This window comes from Haliotis asinina, chromosome 10 (genome assembly GCF_037392515.1).
Source record: "Haliotis asinina isolate JCU_RB_2024 chromosome 10, JCU_Hal_asi_v2, whole genome shotgun sequence".
Classification (NCBI taxonomy): domain Eukaryota; kingdom Metazoa; phylum Mollusca; class Gastropoda; order Lepetellida; family Haliotidae; genus Haliotis; species Haliotis asinina.
In genome coordinates, this window is record NC_090289.1 from 43,189,029 (window position 1) to 43,216,321 (window position 27,293).

The 27,293-nt window shown below is 38.7% G+C and overlaps 1 protein-coding gene across 1 annotated transcript in view; it reads right to left on the minus strand.

Moving 5' to 3' along the window:
- LOC137299081 (uncharacterized) overlaps positions 1–25,850 on the minus strand; it is a 57,794-nt gene extending 31,944 nt beyond the window's left edge. Inside the window, exon 1 of the mRNA XM_067831578.1 lies at positions 25,498–25,850. The gene's annotated coding sequence lies outside the window, so the exon portion shown is untranslated. The remainder of the gene's footprint in view (positions 1–25,497) is intronic.
- Between the last annotated feature and the right edge of the window lie 1,443 nt (positions 25,851–27,293).

The window sequence follows — 27,293 nt, forward strand, 5'->3', positions numbered from 1 at the left end:
TAATTGCTATTTGATCAGTGCAAAGAGATCAATGTATCTGAGGAGAAGGCGTTTAGCGAATAGGGAATGATTCGGGAATACCTAGGTGATAGAAATAAATGCGTTAAAATCCTTTCTACATCTATAAGAAATCTCTGCTGAAAGCTGAGTCGATTGTAAGATTCCAACCATATTATGCCCGTGTGTTTAGAAATCGTAAAGAAACAGTGGTAATATCAGGTGTCTGTGAAAAGGATGAGACCTGTCGTAAACACATGGAGACTAAACAATTCTTCATCTGAAATAATATGGGATCGTGTGATGCAACTCAAAATAGGTAGTTGCTTCGAACATAATATTTGTCACCATAAACCTTGCTGAGAGGCTTTACTTATGAATTAAATGATGTATTTGATCAAACAACTTCTGAACAAGAGCCCTTTGATGATTTTTATAATCTTGATAAAATGGTCATGTGCGATTGCAATCCCAACAACAGATGTAGCTGTTGATGTTTTCAGCAAAGATGGTAATTGGAATTTTGGAAAGGTGAAGTCTTTTCTCCTGTCATGGAGCTTTGTGGAGAGATGTTAGTCATTCTGAATCATTCTGCATGGAGAGACAAGAAGTAAGCGACATCAACCAACCATCTGGAACCTTCAAGAACTAACTGGATCTGCTGATGAACAGTAGACTACATTTATGTCATTTACTACAGGTTGCATACTGACACGAGGGTGACATGTCCCCTGATATGATCAAAGCACAGTGTAGTTGCACAAGCTATTGATGAAAATAGAGCACAGATGAGGAGTGCAGAGACGTTACAGAAACGAGTATCAGAGCGGTTTCTATTACATCGATCATGACATAATTCTTCCTACGAACCTTGCGTGACGCCGAATCCAGACAGATTCCAATCAAGGGTGCTAGGTACGATCTGATCGCATTGAAGCAGATATGAATGAAATGGCAGGTATGTCGATTAACTAGTAATTAAGTACGTTCAGTTTACGTACATGCATCCTAATAATGTCGATTTTAATTTCTCGGTACACATCTCAGCAACAACAAAAATAGTTTCTTCATCTGCAACGTCATCGTTGGTACTTACTACAAAACCTGATTAATTTTAGGATACGATGGGGAAATAAAGATGAAATGGACTGTATGTTGCTCTAAAGAGCACAGTCATTGACTGAACGGTAAAGTTAAACTTTATTACTTGCCGGTAAGCAGGTTGATTGTAAAGAACCATTCGCATGCAAGTGTAATTTATATAAAACCATAAGAACGATGTGAAACTGATCGAGTAGACACAGTGATATTTAAAGATTTTTCACAAAATTATGATAACTATGAGTCAGAAACGCGTTTCTGTTAGCACCTGAGGTTTAAAAGTAGAGTTCATTGTGCCAGTCCAATTATCGTAAGCATGCGAATGTGAATCACTATCAAATTGTGATGATAGCAGATACTCTCGAAAGGAAACTCGGTATTTGAGGACACTGAAATTAATCTGTATTCGTAACAGTAATAATAACAGGCACCAATGATGTCATCATCAGATGAGTGGGGAAACAATATCTATTTGCAGCAAAACGCTCTTCGCATGCATGGTGAGAACAGATCCTAGTTGTGATTAGTCTAAGCCAAATTCCCATTATACTTGACCAAACATGTTGCTAAACATTCACAGTATACGTGTATTAACAAATGTGGATTGGATTGACCATTCGTGAATACTGACTTTGCAATCATTGTTTGCAATCAATGCCTATACATGGCTGTAGCAGAAATTTCACCTGAAACAGTGCAGTTGTGCCAACTGGTTGAAAGATTCTGTCTTAGAACATTTCTGATAAAAGATTTTCAGTTTTATCTTTGTGAAGAGGAATTATTATCAATACATCTTCAAAATGTATAGACTCTTGCTATTGTGGTCATGGGGTTGAAGACTTGGGCATTTGACAGACATCTCTTTGCACAGAAAGCAGAACTTGTGCTTCCTGAAAGTGTAAAACTAAGGGTAAATGTCATCACATTTGAAATGTCATTCATGACACTGTTGTTCGTACATTTACTGCCTATTAAGACAAAATGGTGGTCACAAAACTGGATCATTACGCCTCCGATGACTATCCCGAGTATGACTTGCCATCATCAGCCAATGAACGAGCATTAAGACAACTGTTCAGAATCATTTCAGCATCGGCCCACAGTGTTCTTTTGTACGCAAACTCTCAGTATTATCAGTTTTGATACTGATTTATAAACATGCTTATAATTTAGGAGAAATAGTACAAAAGGACTTTACCTTTGACAGAAACGTCTTGTGATCATGGGCATGTTTTGTGGCTTTCATTAAGTCGAAAAGAGGCCTTACATTTCAGAGCTGCCAGCAGAAATTCACATCAAATTAAGACATCATGCGTAACTGTTCGTGACACAACCAAATTGATTCCACCGATTGCATAAGCGATGGCGCGACAGTGATTAACATTTTCAGGGGATACTTAACCTTTTCCCAGGTGTATTAATGCTATTACACATGGTCCAATCACTAGCCTCTATCCTGATAGGAGTTCCATATGCACACGTTTACATGTTTAACTTACGGCAAACATTTCGCCCAATCAGAATCAAATGTTCGTTTGCATTAATCAACGTCCAAAGCACCATTGAAATTCAGGAATAATAATTTCAAAAGAAATATATTTTCATGAATTCATATGCTTCATTAGGATATAATCACAGCACGACTCATTATTTTGAACTTCAATGTTTGTAAATGTATGGAATGAATCACTGAAGAGCTTATATCCGCAACTAGCCTGATGTATGCCTGTGATTAAAATGCAAGAGCATGTGAGCAATAAGGATTACATGAGACTAAACTTCGAAACAGTGTGTCGGTTTCTATCATGGTGTGGAAGAAGGATAAAATGACGCTCACAACTGAGATAGTCAAGTTGCCCGAATACGTGGACAAACCATGAACTATACTCAGGTGTTGGGGAGTAAGGGATTTGAAAATTGCATTGTTATATCCTTTAAGATTTATGTTCGTTCGTAAGTGATCGCAGTGAATATGCAGCAGAAGTCGATGATGGTCCGATGATGGGCAAATCCAAACAGACCTTTACCACAAAACAAGCCATTTTCCGATTTGACATATCACTAAAAGTATTATATCCGATTCACTTTCCCACCACTTGTAACAAGACTTCTTGATGATTTCTTTTCAAGTGACATGCCTCTGCATGAGTTTGTGGCAGGTGCCACCGGTGGTGCAGGATGCCTAGTACCATCGCCATTTCAAAGTGGTTCATGTGCACCTGCTCATGATAAAGTCGGAATCTACAGTCGGTTTTTTGTGATGATGGAAATGGTTCGGTTGCTTTTATCTATTGTTGTACGTGTTTTTTGTTTTGTTTTGTTTTTGTCACAGTTGGAAGTCAGCTGGAAACGCAAGACAAATTTAAAAGCACGCCTGGAACCTGTGGCCCTTTCGTATTATGTTGATTTCTTTGATAACCGCTGGTGTCATATCTGGATGTAGATATACACAGTTCAACATATGATAAAAATAATAACGCCCTATATGATTTAGGAACTAAAACACTATGGTGTTTTTCAGAAAGAAAAATTAAATATAACCGCCTTCATTATAGACTTTGAGGTTTAGCTTTTCTTTTCGACACATGAAGATACGGTTTGAATTGATCTTCAGTAACCCATGCTTGTCGTGAGTGGCGAATAACGATCGCTGATTTGGTTGACACGTCATCGCATGCCATGTGCGTAGATTGATGCTCATGCTGTTGATCACCTGATTGTCTGCTCCAGATTCGATTTACAGACCGTCGCTATAAAGCTGAAATATTGATGAGTGCGGCGTAAAACGCCCAACCAAAATTGGTTTGATTTTCAATTTGGCAGAAACTGATTATTCCCTGGGGTGTCGTATATCTGCACTGAGATGATATTTCACAGAAACACTCCTAATGAAATTTGTCAGTCTGTTGTAATTTGAGAACGTCATAATACACAACATCAAAAGATAAACATCCAAAGAAAATACATTTGCCATCGGCATGTTACAGCATCGCGGTATTAAGTGAACATATGTGATTTCACAAACTTCCAATTATATACTGGCTAAACGAAATTGAGTAACATGAGCAATGACACTTAACGCATCGATAATTATGCTGAAATATACGTGAAGGTAAATGTCAGGTGGTGACATGTCTACGGACTAAATTATTTCATACATCACGTTGTGTCACCCACCCCTCTTACCCCAAAGTACAGGTATCTCTGCCAGAACGCAAGGAATACTTTCTGCAAGTTTCAATAGTTCACGCGACTGTCGTACCACACAATACAGCCTGACGGCATCAGTTATCCGTCACGGAAAGCTTATATTCAAGATCAACAGTCATGTTAAGATCAGGCTAGCGTGTCTTGTGTTGTACTAATCATTTTGTATCACTGCAATAGCACATTGTATCAATGAGTGCATAATATGCGGACTTCGCCTTTGAAATATTTTGTTTGAATCCCAAGTACACTGTCATCAGACTTCCCATTTTTTATGGTGACTTTGGTTTGGTACCTCCTGGTCTGGTGCAGATCAGGAGAGTACCCGGGTTCTCCACCGGGAGCACAGCCCTTCTGACACTCTGGGTAATGCAGACGGTTGCAGTGTTGGAACGTATACGTATTCTCCGGAAAGCTCTTGGCGGGTTTGACTAGGCAGCCTGGGAGACGTCCCGCTCGCTGTTTGGGCTGCGTGTAGAGGGGACAAAGGCCCTGAGCTGATGATGAGCCTTACCAGTCCAAGAGATAGTGCCAAGATCACCTGAACCCTTAATGATGCATACTACTTTTGATCTGTAAAACATATCATGGCACTTTTTATATTGCGCCATATCCACGCCATGAAGGTACCCTCAAGGCGCAATGGCTCAAACGATGGTAACAGAGGTAGTTGCCTACTTCACAATGGTGTGAGTTTAGGTTTTTTTCTTTTAAATTATAAAGCTTGAAAAGGTGGGATCTAAGACTGGATTTAACAAATTTCTAATATGGAATCAACTTCAGTGATTCGGGTAGAGAGTTTCACAGAGTACAGGCTGAGATAGAAGGATCTGGAGCCGAAAGTTTTAAGTTTATCCACTGTTATATCACTTTCTGTCACTACGCTTCATGAATTGATTGTAAGGTACTCGCAATCCACGGAATATTGCAAGTGGACCCGTTTCTGTTATCTAGCTCTCAAGACAGCAGTTGCTGTGAGTAGGGTTTATCGCCACTTATAACAGAATTCCATCTTGGAGTTGTCTTAGCCTGATGTGGGGGAAGGGTGAGAGTGATTTTAGTCATGGACATTTGCCAATATGATGAAACCCACGTGTTATAATAAACACTAACAGGGATTCGAACCCTGGACAAAAGTTCAAATACGTTCGAACAGCTCGGTGACTTGGTCATATTCACAGTTGCAGCTACAGATGAGTTCACCTTCGCTACCATCGATATGTGAGTGGAAGTCCTGGGTCGTCCAGCATTGTGAAGTTTACCTTACTCCGCTGCACGGCTGCTTAACCCCCGGGGAATCTCGCGTTAAAATGAGTAGTCCCCAGCAACCCATACATGTATTCGTGATAAGATTAACGTGATTAAGTTTGTGAATAGCATAATCAACTTTTGTAGCAGGGATTTCTAGTTGATGTGGGTATGGTTTTGCCTCTTTTAGTTATTGTGACTGAGCAAATTTAGTTTTACGCCGCGTTTAGCACTATTCCAGGGATCATGACACTAAAATGTATGACGATGACTTTCGTTTTGTATGTCGTTTTCTTTTTGCTGGTAAATTCCAAACGTTGAAAGAAACATTTCTTCACAGCTTCCCAGTATTTCCACAGTTGCTAGTGTTTTAGGTATGATTCAAATCAGTTCAGACGTTGTGAACTAATAGAAAAGTACAGTTAAATGGATCTCCTTATAATAAAGTCATGTTTGTCAATCTAGAAGAGACTAGTCAAAAACTCACACAGAATATGACAAATAAAATATTAACACTTATCAACAATGATTGTCTATTGCGTAGCTTCTGAATATGTGCGCTACTGAATTAGAGAATTCAGAAAGATCGCGTTTCTAAATATATACACCTATTCATGGCTCCTGTCCGTCTCTAAAATTTCATCGTTGTATTGTTTATCATGGATGCATATCGGAAATGATGATTCGAGATTAAAGCATTCGTTCGTCACATCCGATGCCTGTTTCGACAGATACATCTGTAGACAACTCTATAACGGTGTCCTTAAACCACGCACCTCACGTCAAAGACCCTATTTCAATTCCCCATAAAGGTATAATGCATTGGAACCTTTTCCAGAACACCCTTATTTGTTATCCAGTGATAACATGTGACCCATTCAGTAAGTGGAATGGTCGCAATCGGAAATTTGATGCCACATTTCAGTATACACCTTGGATGAGAATCAAACTGAGCCGCGGATTGAATGTAATGACAACAAACTGCCTTCTAAAATATTCCAACGCGTGACAGTTTGTCTAAGACTGGTCACGTACACGAATTAACCTGCACGTCTCAAGTGTTTATGGGATCCTTGTCAGAAGCCTATTTCGTGGTTGCCGGTATCTCTGGGGAACGCTCAAACGGTGTCAGACAGGCAGAAATACAGGGCGATTTTACTCCTTCCGAAGTGGAGACAAACTATATATTGCATACCAAACCGTCAACAAACGTTAAAGCGCATGTAACGCCAAAGTTTGAAAATGCGCAGATTGGCATGCAGTGTCGAACAGGAGACTAGGTTATAATCGCATGCAGTGTCGAAGAGGGGACTAGGTTATAATCGCATGCAGTGTCGAACAGGAGACTAGGTTTTAATCGCATGCAGTGTCGAACAGGAGACTAGGTTTTAATCGCATGCAGTGTCGAACAGGAGACTAGGTTATAATCGCATGCAGTGTCGAACAGGAGACTAGGTTATAATCGCATGCTGTGTCGAACAGGAGACTAGGTGATAATTGCATGCTGTGTCGAATAGGAAATAAAGAGATTAGGTTTTATCTGTGGTTACTCAATGTAATCGTAAAATCAGACATAATAATCCTTGTTTCGGAATGTAACATTTTAACAAATAACTGATCATGAGCAATGGTTTATTCTATATATCACTCATGACTAACAGACACAACGCCAAGAGAACATACGAACATTCAGTTTGCTTCCTAATACATCAAAGGGGCGTAACTCTAGAATATCAATTTTCTGAGTCATATCGAAGAGTTAGTAAGGTACTATGGATGACAAAACAACTATGAACCAACTGATACCCAAATTTTCGATATAGTTTACTTCATCGCTGCACAAGGCAATGCGTTTCGTTCAAAGATGATTCTGTCCACTGCCCTATTACCACATCTTCAAACTGCAACTTCAAATGTCGTCCACATATGCATGTCTACTATGATATTCTTAGAAATATTCAGGTGCCTTGAGTGCTGTTTGAACCCTTATCAAACATTATTTATCAAGAATCGTCTCAAAATATGTGGAAGTGCAACGTATACCATTATCCATCAGACAGGAAGGAAATGATTCATCAGAACGCACAACAACATCACAGTTATTTCCAACATAGGAGGTCACAAGACTAAATGTTGGGAGCTGTCAAGTGGATTCTGGTATTCTAACCAATAAACGATCATTCAAGGAGGGGTGATGTAACTTAGTGGTTGAAGAGTTCACTTGTCACACATAATACCCAGGTTCGATTGCCTGTATGAATACTAAAGTCATTCTTGGTGCCCCTTGCACGGACCACTATAATGCTAAAACGGCCTCAAAGCCCAACTCACTCAAGCCAAGTCTCCAAAGGCAATAGTATGTATGTTTCAGGAAATCATATTTGTCTGGAAAAATTTCTATTAGGTTTGATTTGGACTGTCACTACGAGATATATGAAGTGGCATAAGATCATTTCGCGTAAAGCCTTTTCACTCCGTTTTCAGTATGTAGGTTACAGGCGTCAAATGGTGTCACATCGAAGCTAGTTCTTTGCTTAACAACCTTGTCACCTGTATGTCTTACATTGTTACTTAACAGTGATTGGAGAGTGGGAGTCACCTAGGCCGTCTAGTGATACTATATTCCACTTCACAGCTCATCGAAACCATCCAAGAACATCTGCTTCTGGGGCTGTGTAATTGCCAGCTGTGTTCTCCAGCGCGAGTAACACACATTGAAAGCAAAGTCGGTTAAAATTTACCTAATTGGCATCACCAGGAGTCTTGAGACTTTGGGTTTTGTAGGTCGCTGGCTCTGAGATGGAGGTTCTCTTGGAAAACGGTGCCCTTACCAATTAGGTATGATAAGAAACTTTAGCTTTTGAAGAAAGAGTGTTCAACTGAAGCTTAGTGACCTATTTAAGATTTTACTGTAATGCTGCTAACCATCTGCAAAGTCGCATTTGAAGTAAACATGGCAGTGAGTCATGGCGTTTTATAACCAAAGCAGACGACATGGATAAGGTGACCCTATATTGTTAAGAGCAAGATTAACATCAGAGGAAAACGAGCTAGAACATCAAATATGTTCCTTTGTAATATACTGGCAGCAGATAAGGAGGCAAAGAGGTCATGGGGAGAATGTTGTGAAAGGCCATCAAGCCGTCAACTAACACTTCTGCTACTGGGCACTCACATAATTCCACATACAATACCTCTGATCGTACATGGGGACTGTTTAATATGTCATTTCCATAAGCATTTAACGTTGCCATTTCAAAGAGTTTTATTATCCTGCTTCAGACAATCAGAAAATGAATACTATACTGTCCAGACAGACTACATGAATCGCTAAATATCTTATCTTTAAACACGTGAAGTTGATGTTCTACGCATCAGAATTGACTGCAGTCATATAGTAAATCGTGACATTTCTTTACAGATTGTATGACTCATTCATCATTGTCTTTGTTCTGGAGCTTACTCTTCATATGGCTAACTGGACCTCGCAACCATTGTCCATGTGACTTCAGTAATATGACGTCACCAATTCATTGTTTCGAGGTATCGAATATTTGGGAATATATTTTAAATTACCATCGATGTTTGGGGTAGTTTTTAAAATATGAATTCATTACTTTATCCATAGATCGATAAATTTAACTTGTTACATGAATATTCATTCCAGAGAGAATTCGTATCTTCATGTAAAGGGCACAGCTCAAACACTTTCATTGAAGTATATCAGGATTTCGGTATACTCAAAGGTTAGAACATTCTGAAAGAAACGTATTTGGGGTTTGCCAAGTTGTTCAGATTAACTACATGTGTTGATCCCAAGGGTTTGTACTGGGTTAAAGCCTTGGATTAGGTTAACACCCACGATGGTGTAGATACTCCAGCATAAATGCAGCTGCTCCTGTCAATATATGACTGTCACTGAGAGTGTAAAGTCCAGATGCACGCGTAACCTGTAGAGAGTTCCTCAAAATGGAGCGTGATAGTTTTTAGTGCTTCGTACTTCCATTCCCTACAATTACACGTCAGAAACTACAGTATAGGGATATCGAAATGAAACACTTAAATCCCTATACATAAAACTTGAAAGCAAACTTAATTTCTGTTTGTTTGGTTTTTTTACGTCCTTTGATACCAAGCTAAATTTGTTTGTGTTTGCAGAAACATTTCAATTGTACTCAGGACATATTTACAAGTGGACGTCTACATATCATTACTAAAAATGACAAATGATAAGGGTTCAGTATGAATTACGTTTTTTTAATATATTAGTTGGTGTGGTGTGGAGACGCTTTCGTTAAATTATCACTTGTTTCAATCAGAGATGGTTATTGTGATCAGAACCTTCTGACTGACAATTAGGTTTTTAGAAATATTTACATTTTGCCTCTTGATTTTTCAGAGGATAACATTCTAACGTATGTCTTTCTATAAAAAGGTGGATTAACTATGCAATTATAAATACATTGTGTATCATGTGTTTAACATTCTCTGTTCCCCTGTTTAATGTTGAAGTTAACTCGACCTGCCGTGTGTGCTATTGGACCTCCCCGGTCATGAATATGTACAATAGCCCAGGCAAAGCTGAAGAAGCTGTACGTAAACGTCTGTAAACGTTACAGAAATTCTCATTTTGGAAAGTATATGCTCTGTTAATAAACAACTTCAGAAGTAAATCATGTCTTCATACTTAAATTTATAAAGGAAATACACTGGTTCATCTTTCCGTCCAATCTGTAATCCCGGAATCACACCACAAGGGAGGAAATGAAATCAAAGAAGAGTCCTTTCATGTGTGGAAAGACACCCAAATGATACTTCCATTCCTTAAGTAAATGCACGTGTACTCATCTCAGATTACACAGCCGCCAATTCAAACAAATCTGTCATATATTTATTCACATTTTGATGCATGTAATCAATTTCCATTTAGTCACTCGCTGCCCAGTCGGTCAAGTGGACAGTAGAATGTCCATTACACTCAATGTATTTAGCACTCGATTCCTGCCAAGTTGAAGAGCATTGATTTCAGCAAATGCTGCTGACAGTGCTGTTTCAATTGGAATCATGTCTCACACACAAAACATGCGATGTACCTTTGCAGATTCACGTGTTTTACGTGTTTAACTTGATATCTCATACCGGGTATGTCGCTGGGAAAAGTGATGATTTCGATTGACACAGAAAATTGAAAATCCTCCAATCTCACTGTCTGATTGTTCCTTCAGATTCTCTTTGTCTAACATCTTGTACACCTTACACTTGATATGTAATCATTCGCAAGACATTCCACAATCGCAGTGATGCCGTTAATGATCACTGGCGTCATCACAGAAGGTCACTTAGTCCGTTTACAATTATTATACAAATTCGATTTGTAGTAAGAGGCATAAGGACACGGCACCATATCACATTTTATTAGCGACATTAACAGTTCATCTTGAATTACAACTACTTATGTCTTTTACCATTAATATATAGAAATCGTATAGGAATGAAAGAATGTTCACTTGCAGAAGCATCTAAAATGGTTTCTTGTGCTTCTACGGATAGAGACAAACACGAAGACTGAGAAAAACGAGCAACATGAGCAACGTCCATTACGACTGTCTACAACGCCGCTACAGTCTTAATATATCACACTAACGACATCTACTACGATCGGTGTTTGATAGCAGTCGCGATGTACAGAACATACACTGAAATCTAAGACGATATTGTCCTGATCGGTATTGTTGCTGATTAATGACAGACATACAGCAGATGATGGTGACAACACTTACAACTGCGTAGCTCTAACCTGCTAGGGACTTCATGGAATCAATTACTATCTATCATCCGCCGGCTGTAATGTGTCTGATACCCGGTGTTTATGATACAGACAAAATTGCTTCCTGCTTCAGCGCTGCATCATAATCCGTAGTTATAGCTCACATAAATATGGCCATGCTGAATGTAATACACACCTTGGGGTGGTCTAGTCTTCCACATTAAATGATAAAGGTCAACCTTGTTATAGAGGAAACCTCATACTATGGTCCTCTCATTCCCAGATGCGTACCTGATTAAGGACATTCTATTTCCGCGTGTTTGGCATTGAGTGGTGTAATATGACACAAAATAATAGAACTTGGTAAGTCATCGTTACAACTGCAGTTCAGCTTTTAGAAGAAGTGATATATTTAAGATGTTTCAAATCATTCTGATGATACCACTGCATCAAAGCCCCCCTAAAAGACTTCCTGGAGATCGAAATCAGGAGGGCATTTAACCTTAATTGTTGGATGTTTGTTTTTTCTGTTTGGATGTCCAGAAATGAGATTATAGATAATTATCCTGATCACAAATTGAGACAAACGTTCCCGATCGATAGGGGAGGGGAAGTACCCTAGAGGTCAAAGTGTTCGCAAAATTAAATCATGTGTGAAGACCATTTCTGGAGTCACCGTCGTGGTTCTGCAGGAGTATTGCTTAAAGCGGAGTAACACCACTCTCACTCACTCACCTTCTGCGTTGCGAAACGATCTTACATTTTCTTTTCTTATAAGCGAATGAATCGGCGTATAGTGAATTCAGATTAACGTCTTGTTTGGGGTTTTAACAAATCAGAATCGTGTCGTTTCATTGTCTGGTTTCTTTACTGTTTTCGCGTGTCATGCGAACAAACAAGATTAACTACCTAACACTTTGTTCATCATGCAAGCTGTATGATTGCTAGTTACGCCTGATAAAACAGGACATGCTTATTCATTTTGTGGAGTTTGAAAGATTCCATGTTGTTTTCACCCTTTTTTAGTCTTCTACGCAAAGTGAAGTCTGTATCGGGTATTCGAGACTGTTTATTGTCTGACTTGTGGTAGGTTTTAATAAAAGATGTTTTACACTCTATTTGCGGTGAATAAATAACATCTGGAAACAGTTTATTGTTCAAACCCACACAATTGTTCAAATTATTTTAATGTCATAACATGATGCACATTACTATGTTTATTTACAACTTGTTCTACTCTCAGCATATTTCATTGTTTTCCAATTTACGCAATCCAGTGTAATGTATCTTTACTACCTCGTACTGCAGAAAAACACATTTCGTCATCAAACGATTGGCAGACATCATGCACAAAAATGCGACATCTACGGTAATTTAGACATGAAATTTATATATACTTTTTATATATTGACAAATGCTCTTTACAAAAATGCGATATTGTCCCCCAGGAAAATAGTAAAAGAACATGTAAAGTGAAGGGAGATGACATTTGATTTTATGATAAGGGGTAGGTGTATTATTGCGCAATACACATTTTCTGCATCAAGTACGTATTTTCGATCTCAAGTGACGCACAGTAGGAAATGCTTATTTGAAATGGCAGGTATATCGCAGTCAATAAAATAATCAGTCTCACGTACAACCAGCAAAAACATCTTTAGATTCCCGTGGACATGGCCATGTTGTGTAAAGAAATGTGATTACACTATTTCTGTGCAGACAATGCATCCCGAAATAAACATGACATTCACCTGGACTGTCTAAACGTCATTTCGCGAGCGAACAAAGCCATTTACAAGACCCATATAGTCGTACTCTTTGTGATACGGCTAATGACATTCGTCAGATACATTTACCATAGTACGTGATAAATGCAGCATAGGTATAATTAATTGAAGCTAATGTTTTCTGTGTTTGGAAGAAGGATGTTGTCTGGGTCTTTGTGCTCATCAAAATCGGTAGATTCAATGAATATGTCATTAAATGTAACATAGGTACAATTACTCTTTCAAATCAGTTTTTTTTTTCTTCAAATCAATAAACAACACTTTTGCCTTGTGAAATAAATCAAGGTTCGAAGAAGACATTTAGGTAAGTAACACAATTCCATTTCCAATGGAAGATTTATTTATCATTTGATTGCTTTTTGACTGTTATCATTCATATGTTTTCTCATTTAGGAGCGCTAGAAGCATATTGCCACTCAATTATGCAAGTTTCGTCCCTTACATGCATCCAGGTTATATGTGTTCAAGATAACTGAAACGTCTCCAAATTGATGCACGATACATTTCTCTGGCTCGGTTGCTTTGGTGGTGTGTTTGCTTTTCAACGCTCACTCAGCATATTAGAGATGGCGGTAGTCTGTAAATAATCGAGTCTAGGTCAAATAATCCGCTGAGTAACACCATGAGCATCGTTATATGCAATTGGGATCCGATGACACGTGTCATTCATGTCACGGAGCCTGTCGTCCTATCCTATCCTACAATCATTGGTTTCTGAAGACCAATTCTCCATCATACTTTGTAACATATGTGTCAACTGATTTGCCTTTGCATGTGTTTCTGAATTGTGCCACCGGTGTATTAGGATATGCTTATTTGTTCTAGAACAAACTGTACGATACAAGGTTTGTGATGAAACCTGGGAAAAATAAAAGAAAACTTGTCCTCTCATGTGTCCCCTTATTTTCCCCTCAGTATATTTCAAATGATTATCAAAAACAAAATGTCTCTTTTAGTTTCAGTATTCACCAAAGTACCTTTCAACTGAAGTCTGCACACAGGACAATCTAGTAATGTTCTTCAAACTTTGTTTTGCTGCCAACTTTATATTGTTTATTGTCTCAGTTCTGATTAACTACAGTTGCGTAGTAAGGAAACTTTATAAACAAACATTTCTCTGTTTCTTTAACCAGATTAAATTTTTTGCCAAAAGCTCTACGCACGATTAGGACTAGTGATGGTAAATAATTTCTTTTCAATCTATTACGGATATCAGATAACCATCAGAACGAAACCAAGATCATCTGATTACAGAGCATAAACGAATGTACCTCCGGTAACCCTTCAATAATTATCATGTTCGGCCTTCTGCTGTGTTGTAATATACGTTCAGCTATGTAATAGGAAAATCAAATAATTCTGGTCGCGGAGAAAACATAAATTCGATTTATCATTACCACATGTATGCTGCCTTTTCTTGCGATTTGTTTAGTGAACAAATGTGGATACAATGGATCCCAATTATCTTTTGATTGTCGCTTTGGGCGTTTTGATAACAATTAGCAGTCATCTATAAGCAGTGATAATTAGTAACTTTACGTACATGAAAAAAGACTTCTGCTGAACAGAAAACAATTCAGAAATGATCACATATTTTTAAAGCAATGACAGGTATTATTCATTTCGATCAGATATTTCTCAATATGTCGATTTATTCTTCGTCCGACGGTATTAACTATGGCAATTTCTGTTTGCTAACATAGCACTCCTTGATGTGAATGGTCTCGGTCGCAATCTTTCAACAAAGGTCAAAGGACGTTGCTTGTTTTTAAACGTGAATGAGTGAGTGAGTATGGGTTTATGCCGCCTGTAGCAATATTCGAGCAACACCCGAAAACAGGCAGGCCTGAAATTAGCTCCACACATTGTACCCTTGTCGAGAATCGAACCCGGGTCTTCGGAATGACGAGCAAACGTTTTAACCATTAGACTACCCCCACCGCCCCTAAAAACAAAACGATGCGTTACAGTCGTGTTTTATCTTCATCTGACCAACACAATATCCTCACGTTAGTTTGTAAACAATCCTCATCGACGCCTTTATTCCATTTCAGGTCACCCCGGTGGGGCTACCACGGACATACATTTTTTTTTCTTGGTGTTTAATGCTTTATTTAACACTATGCACCCTGTGTGATGCGTCTGGTTTTCACAATCCGTTGATCAATAGCATGAGTAGCGAATTACACCACTGCGGTATGAACTCACGAATAAGTCACCCAACTTGACCATTTGCAACTCGATCCTGTCGCGTCTTAAACAAAGAAAGGTTGCTGGTCACTGGTAATCTAGGTTCTACGAGAAGACGTAGTTTACTCATTTTAGTAAAGTTTAATCAATGAACGTATGTACATTTGACGCCTAGTCCTGTAACTACTTATCGAAGGCAAAGCACAGAAATAGATACAAATTCCATATTCCAACAACCATTTTCCCCATGGGTTGATTAGAATATATGTACGATGTGACATAGAGAAAAAGCAACGATAATAGACGTAAAATACGATCATTCAAATGAGCAAATAAATTTAAACCCGTTCAAGACTGAAATCCATCCCAGTTTATCTAAATACGTCATAATATGATCTTAATTAGATCCAATACGTTCCTTTAAAAATACTGTCTCGTGATTTATGGGAATGTTTGTACAAGCCATGTGGTTGTTACAATCTCCTTGTCCCTAAAACAGTAAACTTGAGATGTGAAACATTTTCAAACATGAAAGGATCATCTCCAAAGCACTTAGTTTGTTTGGCTTATTGCTGCTGGGGATCTGGGAATGTGTGTTTACCCGGCGTTTCCCTAGTGCCTAACAAAACCTGCACTTGCAACCACTTGACGTCCAGTCACGTACCCGGAAAACATAGCGCACGGAAGATGGTTGGTATTGGTTTCCATAGAATAATGAGAAGATAACGTCGATCGGTGGACTAGAATTACAGCTTCCTTGGCAGGCGTTTAAGTTGGCTTTCATCTTATCAAATGTGTTTTGTCATTACTGTAGATCTCGCTGTGAATGGAGCTGCTTGCCCATATCAAAACAACCGATCTGTTTCCTGAAACTGCCAAAGATGAAGTATTGGCCCTGTTAAGAGATTTGCTTCAACTGATGTCACTAAGTGCTTCTTGATGTGCCCTACTTACCAAATTAGATAATTGCCCCTCTGTCCTTCAAATAATGGACGCTAAATGTCCTTCTACTGTACTGTCTGAGGCCATCTCCTATGAACCAGGTTTAGACATATTTTCATTGTACACGAGGGACATGGAAATAAAGGCTATTATTAAGGAAAGTCCGTGTTGACAATTTGCGAGTGTTATTGAACAATTGATGCTTGAGAATTACAACAGTCGTTATTGGTAACTGGCTGCATGGTATAATCAAATGGTGAAGACACACCTAATTATACATGTCATACATGTGGTACCTTGGAGCCTTAGTTATACTGATTTCGACAAGGCAACAAGTCAAAGAAGGCAAACCACGCACTCACGATCAAAGGCCACAACAGACCATATTCTTCATACAATCTGAAATACATGCAGATAAACACTACTAGCAAAATGAGAACTTATGATAAGGTTTAAACAAACCACTCGAAAATGCAATATAGTTGGAAATAATCGAGCCCCGTTCAAACATCTGAAAGTAGCTTTTACCCTGCTTTGTGTGATATTCTTGACCTATCATGGCGAAGACTCATCTAGAGAATCGAACCGTGTGCACCAGGACTGGCGTCATGTTCAGTAAGGAGCTGACTGACTATTAAGTCCAGATTCCATATCTGCCAAGCAAGACTAGAATTTCGAAGCTGGATCTTGCCTGACGAATCACAGTATAGTCTCATCAAAATCGGGTAATGAAATCGATAATTTCGAAAATCGAAATATGACGACTGCGCAATTTGCATAGCATGCGTAAAAGCGTTTTCCTAATCTTTTCATGCATCTCTTCAAGGTACATACGACCTTTCATCACGGGACAGGGCCGTTTTATGTTATCACAAAATAAACATTCCGATTACCGATCGTCGAGACGATGTAAGAATCTGAGTGGTCTGCTCTAATGAGCACAGTTGGCTCGGCAACATGATGTATAAAACCCATTGTTTTCGCATCTAGAGTACCCTTCCTCCCTTTTATTTGTATTACACATGTATCCGATGTGACGTTACTGCATGGTTGATGAAGCAAATTCAACCTCAAGTTAATGCATAACTATGATTGATAATCGGCATTATAAAGCCAAGCGACATATTTTTAACCAGTTACAGAATCAAACCCACTTTGCGTGCGTGATGACATTTGCTGTTAATTTTATATTAATCCAACATTGCCCAAGACTATTGTACTGATGTAGGTAGGAATAGATATCCACAACCACATGTCAACATACTCAGTTCCATAACGTCATCTACGCTGTATACCCCAATCAATGCCATACATACTCGCGCCATTCGGATACGAGTATAATTATTACATTTCCTCTGCATATGCTTTACGTATTCACAAAAGCATCAATATGTTACGAAACTTCATTTTTTCCCTGTTATTATTAGATCATTAATGCATTGATCTTTCCTTCTAATGCAAGAAAGAAAACTGCAGCAGAGTAATCATTACAGCTGAAGTTTGGAAACCCCTCCGAAAGTTTGGGCGGGTGAAACCTCGAATCATTACGTAACAACCACGAGAATGTGATAATGAACCGAAATGGACAAGCGAGGATCAAAGTTGCTTGCGAAAAGGCTACTTGTTGTTGTTCGATGGGGAAGCCGAAATGAAAAACACATGCAAGGGCAAGCCAAGGTGTTCATCTAAACATGATACCAGCCAAATCTGGGATTTCTCCCCTTTGTGTGTCTGTGTGTAGTGTGTGCGTGTGTAGTTAGTGGATCAGTATGTGTTCCTGTGTGTAGCCAATGTCTCATTGCATGCTGATATCGATATCCGTCAACCAAAGTCTTTGATGCGAATAATGTTGTTACACTAAGCAGCGGGAGCCGGAAAGGTTTTGCTCTTTATGGGGAAATTATGTCCCCTAGGTCCATCAGAAGATTCAATGGGTAAGATGAATTTCTGACATCGTCACACCTAGATCCAGCTCATTAAAACTGTCGTTAACGGATTTTTCTGAGATGGCAATTTTTGTATTCCCCGAAAGTACCTTGACTGGTGGGAATAGGCTGCGATCGATAGAGTGGAGGAAAGCATTTTTGTATCCTGTAATGGAAGATTAAATTTGATAATCCCCACAAAATTAATTTTAAATATCCATAAATTGAAACGCCAGAAAATAAGACTGGTATTAGATTACTTCGCGCGGAATCAAAAAAGGCTTGAAACACATTACAATACATCACCAGTTTTGTTTTAGCTTTCGTTTTCTTCAAAAGCCGTTTATATCCACAAAATGTTTTGTACAATTGAACAGGCATTTCGTGTGAATGTTATGTACCTCACTCAGTGTCTTATATATTGTATTTGTCTTGGTCATTCTTTGATGTGAATAACATACTCTCCAGAAATTTACAAATGAGTGAGTATGGTTTTACGCCGCTCTTAGTACTATTTCACTAATATCACGGTTGTGAACACCAAAAAAACCTGGGTCTTCGCCGTGACAAGTGGACGCCTTAACTGTTAGTCTACCCCACCGCGCCAACACTCAAGAGGAACTGATCATGATACATGTCGACGCTTAACTTATATTTGTGTATATTTGTATTTGGGCTACCACTGGACCAGAATTGGTAATCGTATTAACACTTCGCATTTACACCATTTGACCCTAAAAATAGACACAGGCCATCGTTCAATCGACATTGGTTCTCGAAGGAATTTAACATGTTGATGAATCGGTTTTGTCGCCATACCGAAACTTGAGTCTCATTAACCTATTCAGACGATGACCTACTTTCAGCCGATCACCAACAACCCTGGGTACACTTGATTCCAATTTCTTGTTTCATAAGAAAATGTTATTTACAAATGAATATTAATTTTAAACGTTAGTAACACCGTATGTCTGTGTTTTATGGCGAGGTGTAGGCAGTATGACCTCATAACTAAGATCAGATCGGAAAATGATTCACAATGCATCTGGTTCACTGGTTCCACCTGTTATGTTTTTGCGCTTATTCAGTGTAGTTCTGTATCGTGCTATGAGACATATATTACATCAATTCCGTAGCAGACAGAGCCTCGTTTTGACATTTCGATTATTTCCAGATTTCCGTTTGTCAGAGCTCGGTTCACGACGTATTTGCAAGGTATAGAAGGAGTTTTGGAATGTACAAGTACATGGATGTATCAAATCATACTGATTAATATTTACGTATCCAGTTGAATGAATTAGTCAAAACAAACGTGGTCTGGTCATTGTACGAAGTTGCCGAATATTAACGGAACCCAGTCAGCAGGAAACGAGACCGCATTAATGAATGTTTTGACTTGTTTTACGTACAGATATATAGAGCGATGAATTTAACTAAAACGATATAGTCCGATTTCTTACTATTATCCCAAGTCTCCCGTCAAAACCTAAAAGATGGAGAGGCCCCTATTATGTATCGGTGTTGTCCTATTCGTCCAATGCCAATCTTGAGAAGGATCTGCAGCGTCTTTTCATATGACACATCACGCGATTTGAGGGTTATATTCAGCCTCAAAGGGATGGGGATGAAGTTACAAATACTTGTAAATTTAGCCGAAGTAAAACTTGCGGTATCAGCGGTTGTGGTTCTCAGAGCTAACCACCCAAGTCTTTTAGTTGTCCAGTATGAGCACGGCTTGATGGAGCCTCTATTCCGACTCGGAGCGCTGAAGTCAGTACAGTGAATGAATTCAGCATAAGTCCAGCATACACATACACTAATATAACACAAAATATAAAACGAAACGAGTAGCCAGATTTAACTATATTTTCATATAAGAAGTTAATTTAAAGAAGTCAATTAATGGCATCGGATTATAAAGATCAAAGATATATTTATCAGTTTTCTTTCAAAGTGTTTGGGAACTGTTCTTCCGGTGTGAGAGATGGCAGACGTTATCGTAACACTGTCACCTTCAACTGCATAACCTGAACGCAGTTTGCACCCAGCATTCCATCCTCTGTCATCTGAACTTTGAAGACTGGGCACAACAATCATCTGTCGAGGCGGCACCTGATGCTTTTTGCATAACTGACGTCGAACTGCCAGAAAAAAGCCGGTCGTGTGCTGAGTAATATATATCGTTTCTTTTTATACCCTTTGTCTTACACCGACAGCCAGATACTTGTTTTATGACATGAAATGTATAAATTGTAGATGAATTGATATATAAAGTTTTACTTCACCGTTCTTTGTTTGAACTGTAACATGCCACAAAATGTGACTCTGCTTATCGTAAGAGACGATTAACAGGATGGGGTGGTCCGGCTCCCTGACTTGGTTGACACATGTCATCGGTTCCCATTTGGGCTGATCGATGTTCATGCTGTTGATTACTGGATTGTCTGGGCCACACTCGTTCGATTATTCACAGACCGCCTCCCTACAGCTGGACTATTGCATAGCTACAGTCACCCACCCACTCATATGAAACAGCCTCGCCTTTCTTCGTGCACCCGAAAGGCAATGAATGTATTCAAATCAAAATGTTACGAAACTAATTTACAAACAGCAGGGCTTTTTGAAATTCGCCATAAAAGAAAGATGCCATGAATAGTACAAGATACTCTGCAGTATCGTAATAAATATATACTCTATTTTACAATATCATTGTGCTCAGACAAATCGCAACGAAATGTCTTCAGCTTCTGTGATGAATACCATAATGTTTCTTTGAATTCAGGATTACCCTAGACAACAAAGGTTAAGGTTACTAGTCCACGCCGCTGGCATTAGACGGTCACCGATTCAGAGACAACGTCTTTGTTTGATGGAATCTGTACCACATTATTACTGAATAAATATTGCAGACATCAGCAAAAATGGTTGTTTTGTCAGTAAATAGGTGGGTCAGTGTGTCACTGACTGTTCACTGGACCAAAGGAGATTGTGCTCTTGAGGCCAGCGTTTGAACAAGTTGATGGTAAGTGTTGGCACTAATTTGCCAGAAAAGCATTGACTCTCATCAAAATCAGGACTTGTCGGGACGTTTGAGCAATGAAGTCAATAATATATGAGACCAGATATTACAAACAAACAAATCGGTCTGTGGCTGACATTTGAAACCATCGTCAAATATTGCAACAACAGACTAAACGATACATTGTGTGTTTGCATTTGTCTCATAATGGTTACTATGCATTAAGGTTGTATGCTTATAGACCCTAGCAAGAGACATAGAATGTATTGTGTTGTATTGTCGGAACATTATCGGTTATTGAATTAAACATACATCTCTGTTGCCTACTGGCCCCGTTGAACTTACAGCGGCATTGATTTAAGGTGCGGTTCCAATATTTAATTACATTAGTTGGGTGTGGAATATTTCACGTATAATTAATACGCATAAAAACCATTAGTATTTGTCTAAACGGAAATGATTAGTGGATTGCTACGAAAGGGTAGAGAGTATGAATTTGCGGACACTTGCTGACTGAAATATCAGATTGCACAAACGTTTACCACAAACAAAACGTCATGATTTGTAGAAAGCACTAAGTGACCAGAGGGACAAGGCATGATAAGGTTTTGGTCTATGGGAAATGCATAATTCAAATCAAAAGGTATTTTTATGTGAGTGAGTGAGATTCAGGCCTGTTGGTGACTAATTACTACTTTAATACTTGTGTAGGTGTGACTAGACTGCATCAAGTGCTTATATATGAGGTTTCGCGGAAGCGTTTTTAAATGTTGCACTTAAACATAACAGAGTCTTTGAAAAGTGACGGTGTGACGTTTACGCCTCTTGTACGTATTCAGCTATATATTGCTATCCTTCCTTACTGCTCCAACTTCTGAATATACTCAAAACAGTACAAAATACTCACTTTGGTCTGAACTGATTTTGAGGGGTGCCAATACATTTTTGATCATAGTTAAGGGCCCTTGAGGATACGGAAAAGGATTGATCTTCAGCAGCCAATATTTGTCGCAGGTTGCAACCTACGGGATCGGATGCTCAGGCTCGCTAACTTTGATGACACATGTCATCTTATCCCAAATGAATAGATAAGTGCTCTTGCTGTCGGTCATTGGATTTTTTCCGCAGACTCGATCATTGCCACAACGTTAAACAACATATAGACTAAGCTAATCACGATGAAGAATGCATTTCGGTCATAAAGTCCTAGTAATCGATCTTTTCACTCATTTCAGCCATGTTTATTGTATTTCATCCAGGTTTAATGAACCATTTACAATAAAATGACAATAATACTTTGGATGGTAGCAACTTCAATATGTCAGTTGTGTGCAAGATGTGACATGAGGTTGGTGGTTGAAACGTTTTTCGATTTGATTTCACATTGGAAATGTTCTATTCCACCTTGTTATCATGTCTAAAGCCCTCTGTATAGAACGAAAGATGCACTCAACTTATCACTCACTCACTCACCAATCCATTCACTGACTCACCACCAGCAATAACAAAACTTATTAATGGATGAGGTAAAATGGATTTTATTCGGGCTTCATGCTTGAGGCAGTGAATCTATAAATGTCTGCGCTTCAATACATATAGATCTTTCTCTCTCAAACAAGGAGGCTAAAGTATTTGGACCAACAAATAATCTATTTTGTAAAATCAGCATATTCTTTGTAGTAAGACATGGTGATAAATTATATTTCCGAGTCGAGCCGATAACGCTTACATGTTGCCGGGACTTCCTGAACGTGCAGTTTTGATGACATTCAAGTAGGTTAGGTTAGATTGAGGTTTTTGACTCGTGCAGTTGCTGTGATAAAAACGTGCGCTTTTTAAGCTTTATATTTCAGTTCTGTGGAAAGTATTAATCTTTCAACAAATGATAGAACTAACCAAACATTAATTTCACTAAACACCTGAAATAGAAAGCCACGATATCAACTGGCGTTTATTTAACTCCAAGCTGCAAAACAAACGCACGTGACAAAAACAACAGTTGGTCGAAATGGTCTTTACGTAACTGAACAATTAAGGCTTAGTCGACAAAATGACCAATTGTGGAGCAAAAAGATATTTTTAACCTCAACCGAAATGTCTCTTTCAAGATTCTATCTGAGGACATTGACTTTTGAGTGCCCTTTTAATCCTAGTTGACTTAACATTGACTCTATTAAACGAGTAGCTAAGCGCCCAATGTCAAACTGACGACACACCACCTAAAAACTAATCTCAGCACAGATAGGCCCCTAGCGGAAGAAATAGTGCCATCGAGTCCGTTTAATCCTTGACAATTGAACGTACCAAGTGAACGTTTCCATGAACCATATCTGTTCTGATATGTTTTCTTTCTTGTTCTCTGGGATTTGAATCTGTGACGAAGGATCTTATGAAATATTGCTTAGTTAACTTGAAACACAGGGACACAATTAGTATGCGTGGTTCTTTAAAATAGAGACATACTATTGTGTGGTTTGATATGTGAGTGGATACATGCAATGGAGAAATAGTGGTCGTGTATGTGAATACGTCATGTAGTAAATTACTAGGTGGGCGTTTATGGGTGACACACTATTTAAGTGTGTGGATGCGTCAATGTATAGGTCGTGTGGGGAGTACGTCATATTATGACATACTAATCGTGGGTGTATACGCCACATACAGGTTGTGTGTGGGGTACGTCATATAATCACATACTAGTCTTGTGTGGATACATCCAATTACTGGTCGCTGTCATAAAGTGGTTGTCATAACGTCAAGTGCAAGTTGTGTGTGTGCAAGTTGTGTGTAATCACATATGAAGTCGTGGATACGTCACATACTCACATACTAGTCACGTGTGTGGGTACGCCACATTGTCACATACTAGTCGTTGTTCTGGATACGTGATGTAGTCACATACTAGTCATGTGTGTGGATACATGAATGATACATACTAGTCGTGTGTTGATACGCCACATCGTCTCATATGTCGAATAGTCACATAATAGTCATGTGTGTGTGGATACATCACTTTGTAACATACTAGTCGTGTTTGTTTCTGGATACGCCACATAGTCACATATTAGTGTATTACATATGTACGTCAGATAGTGCCATACTATTCGTGTGTGTGGAGTCATATGATATAGTCACACGCACGCGCGATATTGTCACATACTAGTCATGTGGGTGAATACGCCACACAGTCACATGCTAGTCGCTTGTGGATACGTGATATAGCCAAGCACTAATCGTGTGTGGATACAAATGTTGGAATACTAGTGGTATGTGTGGATACGACAAATCGCCCTATACTAGTCGTATGTGTGGATGGGTGAAATAGTCGTGTGTTTGGATACATCAAACTGTGACACACAAATCATCTATACCAAGAAAACTTTTATATTTGTCGCGTACCCTGATGCGCTCAGAGGCATGTAGAAGTAGTATTTCATATCTATAAGAAATATCCTTCCAATTATCCATTCACATGCTTTCACTGCTTGTTTAGCATGTAGTTAGATAACGGAGACTGGTTACTGTCCGCCGTTGACAGTTTATATCTACGCTTTTCGAGAAACGAACCCAGAAGAGCGATCACGTTATCAACGCTGCCAGTAGAACCGTCATAAATACTACGTCATTAAGATCAATACCAGATTGGACAAAGTGTGAACTGCTCCCACTTAAGAACCCCTGCAGTCGTCTTAATGGAAATCGTCATTGATATCATTCATAGACTCTCTAGAATCACCCATTTGGAGATTTAAACAATTAAAGGCATTTTATTGTAAATTCAGCAAGGTTTCTGTATGATATTACTGGAATTATCTGTGTACATTTTCTTCAGTATCTTGAATTATTAAAAATATACAAACAAAAGACCTTTCTGAGTACTCGCTTTTCAAACGTGATATATTATATTACAAGGAAAGTTATAAGTGCTAATGACGTAGAACTTTCTATGTATAAATCACTAATCTAGATATCATAGTTTCAAAGATAACAATAAGACAAGACGTACGTTTGCAAGTTTGCTAAACACTGTCAGTGTAACATTCCATCATTTATCTATAGCTTTTAACTCTCAAATATTTTCTTTTGGAAGTTGACCTAGTAACTGAAGAAAACGTAAACTTCCCAGTGAAAATGAACGCCGAAATTAAACATACAAGCAGTGCTAAGTGCTTTCTGCAAACACAAACGTTGTATCATTCACCTAAAGTAAAACATAACAGAACATTTACTTAAAACAGGAAATAAAATCTTGACTCCAACTAGTAAACTACAGCATAAATATACGAACAAGTGGCAACTAAAATATTTACTTACCGTCAATAGGAATAGAACTCACTCTTCAAGTTAAGCTTATCCCAGTAATATTGTGCTACTGTCCTGGCGCAAAGTTCCAACTAGAAAGACCGATGCGCCCTCTGTTAGGAGAGATTCGTGTCACCTTCGCTTACTATTAGAGTATCCAACCAGTTCGATCTGTGGTCTCACGGATCACCTCTCCAGTGATAATGCTGATCGAACTAGGAGCTGGGGCTATGCTGTTATTCAGTCGGCTTCCCTATTTTATATAGGATTATGGGCGAGAGGGAAACCCGCATAGGATAGTCATTAACGGGAACCTTTATTGGTTCTTTGCAAAATCAGGAGAGTTCCAACATAGCTGTTAATGTGATTTTATAAGTCTCTGTGCCCATTTTAAATATGAATGTCTGTTTGTTAATGGAGACTGGGGTTTGAAGTCATATCAGAAAACTTGCCTTCACTCCAACAAAATGATGAGGGAATCAACTTTGTCTGAATTTGTATATTTCGGTTTTCATAGAGACAATGTATCTGTGTTTTATCGCCTAATATGATTAATTGTACTGTGTAAACTGACGGAAAAGTTAACTTAAAACAAAAGATATTTTCGTCAGCCAAACTTCTTACATAACTCCACATGAATGTGACTAATATCAGAACGCAATCGATACGTCAGAAACCTGCATGCACGATGTGTATCGATCTGGAAATTGGAGTCAATTGGCAACCCAAATCAATTCATATTTCAACAAACAAGCACGGCCATTCACTGTAACGTTTAGGCGCAACACTGAAAATCGTTCACTTCATATCTTGTTTGAGTTTCAAATTTCACGGAACATATTTATCACAGTTTATTCGACACGGTGGGTTGTCAAATGTGGAAAAGTTAAAATCGTTTTCATGCTACTTTAATAGATAGATCAAGACTTTTATGGATAGATCAAACTGTTCTCTCGGCGATTCAATATAACCGTCCCTCGACTTTTAAATCTTTGTGATGACATAAAAGACGACAAGGTGCTGTTCCATGAATCCGTGGGCGGTTATGAGAGAGTTGAGTGCTGTAAATCTAAGACATTCTCGATGTTACATTTGACATATCACAAAATACAGGCTTTAAGCGAAAAATACATGTGTATGCGGAGACATCGCTTTCCGAAGGATTTGGGAAAGGTTAGTTAATTCATTAATTCATTATATGACTACCATCCATCACTTCCAACGACATCAGCGATTGTGGAGTTTGAGCGATATCTCAGGCCTTGGTGACAGATTAACTTGATAGAAGACGTGTTTTGTCGTTCCAGTCCCTGTACACGATAATATGAGGACGCCAGTTGACGACACGCATACTGGGCTGACTCAAACTGGTTTGTTTATTCATGATATGAGGTTCAGTCTCCCATGCGTACTAACCTGTTATCGTTATCAAAGACACCATATATACTTCAAAGAACGTTAAAGCACACGTCGAGACTTTAGTTCAGGTTGCAGCACACGTATTTAAGGAATTAAGAAATAATGAAGACAGGTATAATGTTTAAATCTTCTGCTAGCTGGTACCAAGAGGATTTCAATGCCTGCGTGCAGGTCGTGGGCGTATGAATCTTTTTAACGTCTACAAATGAATGAGTGAGGAAACTGTGTCAAACATCACGCCTTCTATACGCAAATTCCGACCAGGGGACTCGAGAGATAGAAGAGATGACTTATTGTGTGAACAGGGATTAGCAAAACTTTTGAAGTAAACCATTCATGACAACGTTCATTAAAAAATCATTCGTGAAGGGTTGCTGTGTGTGCAGGGA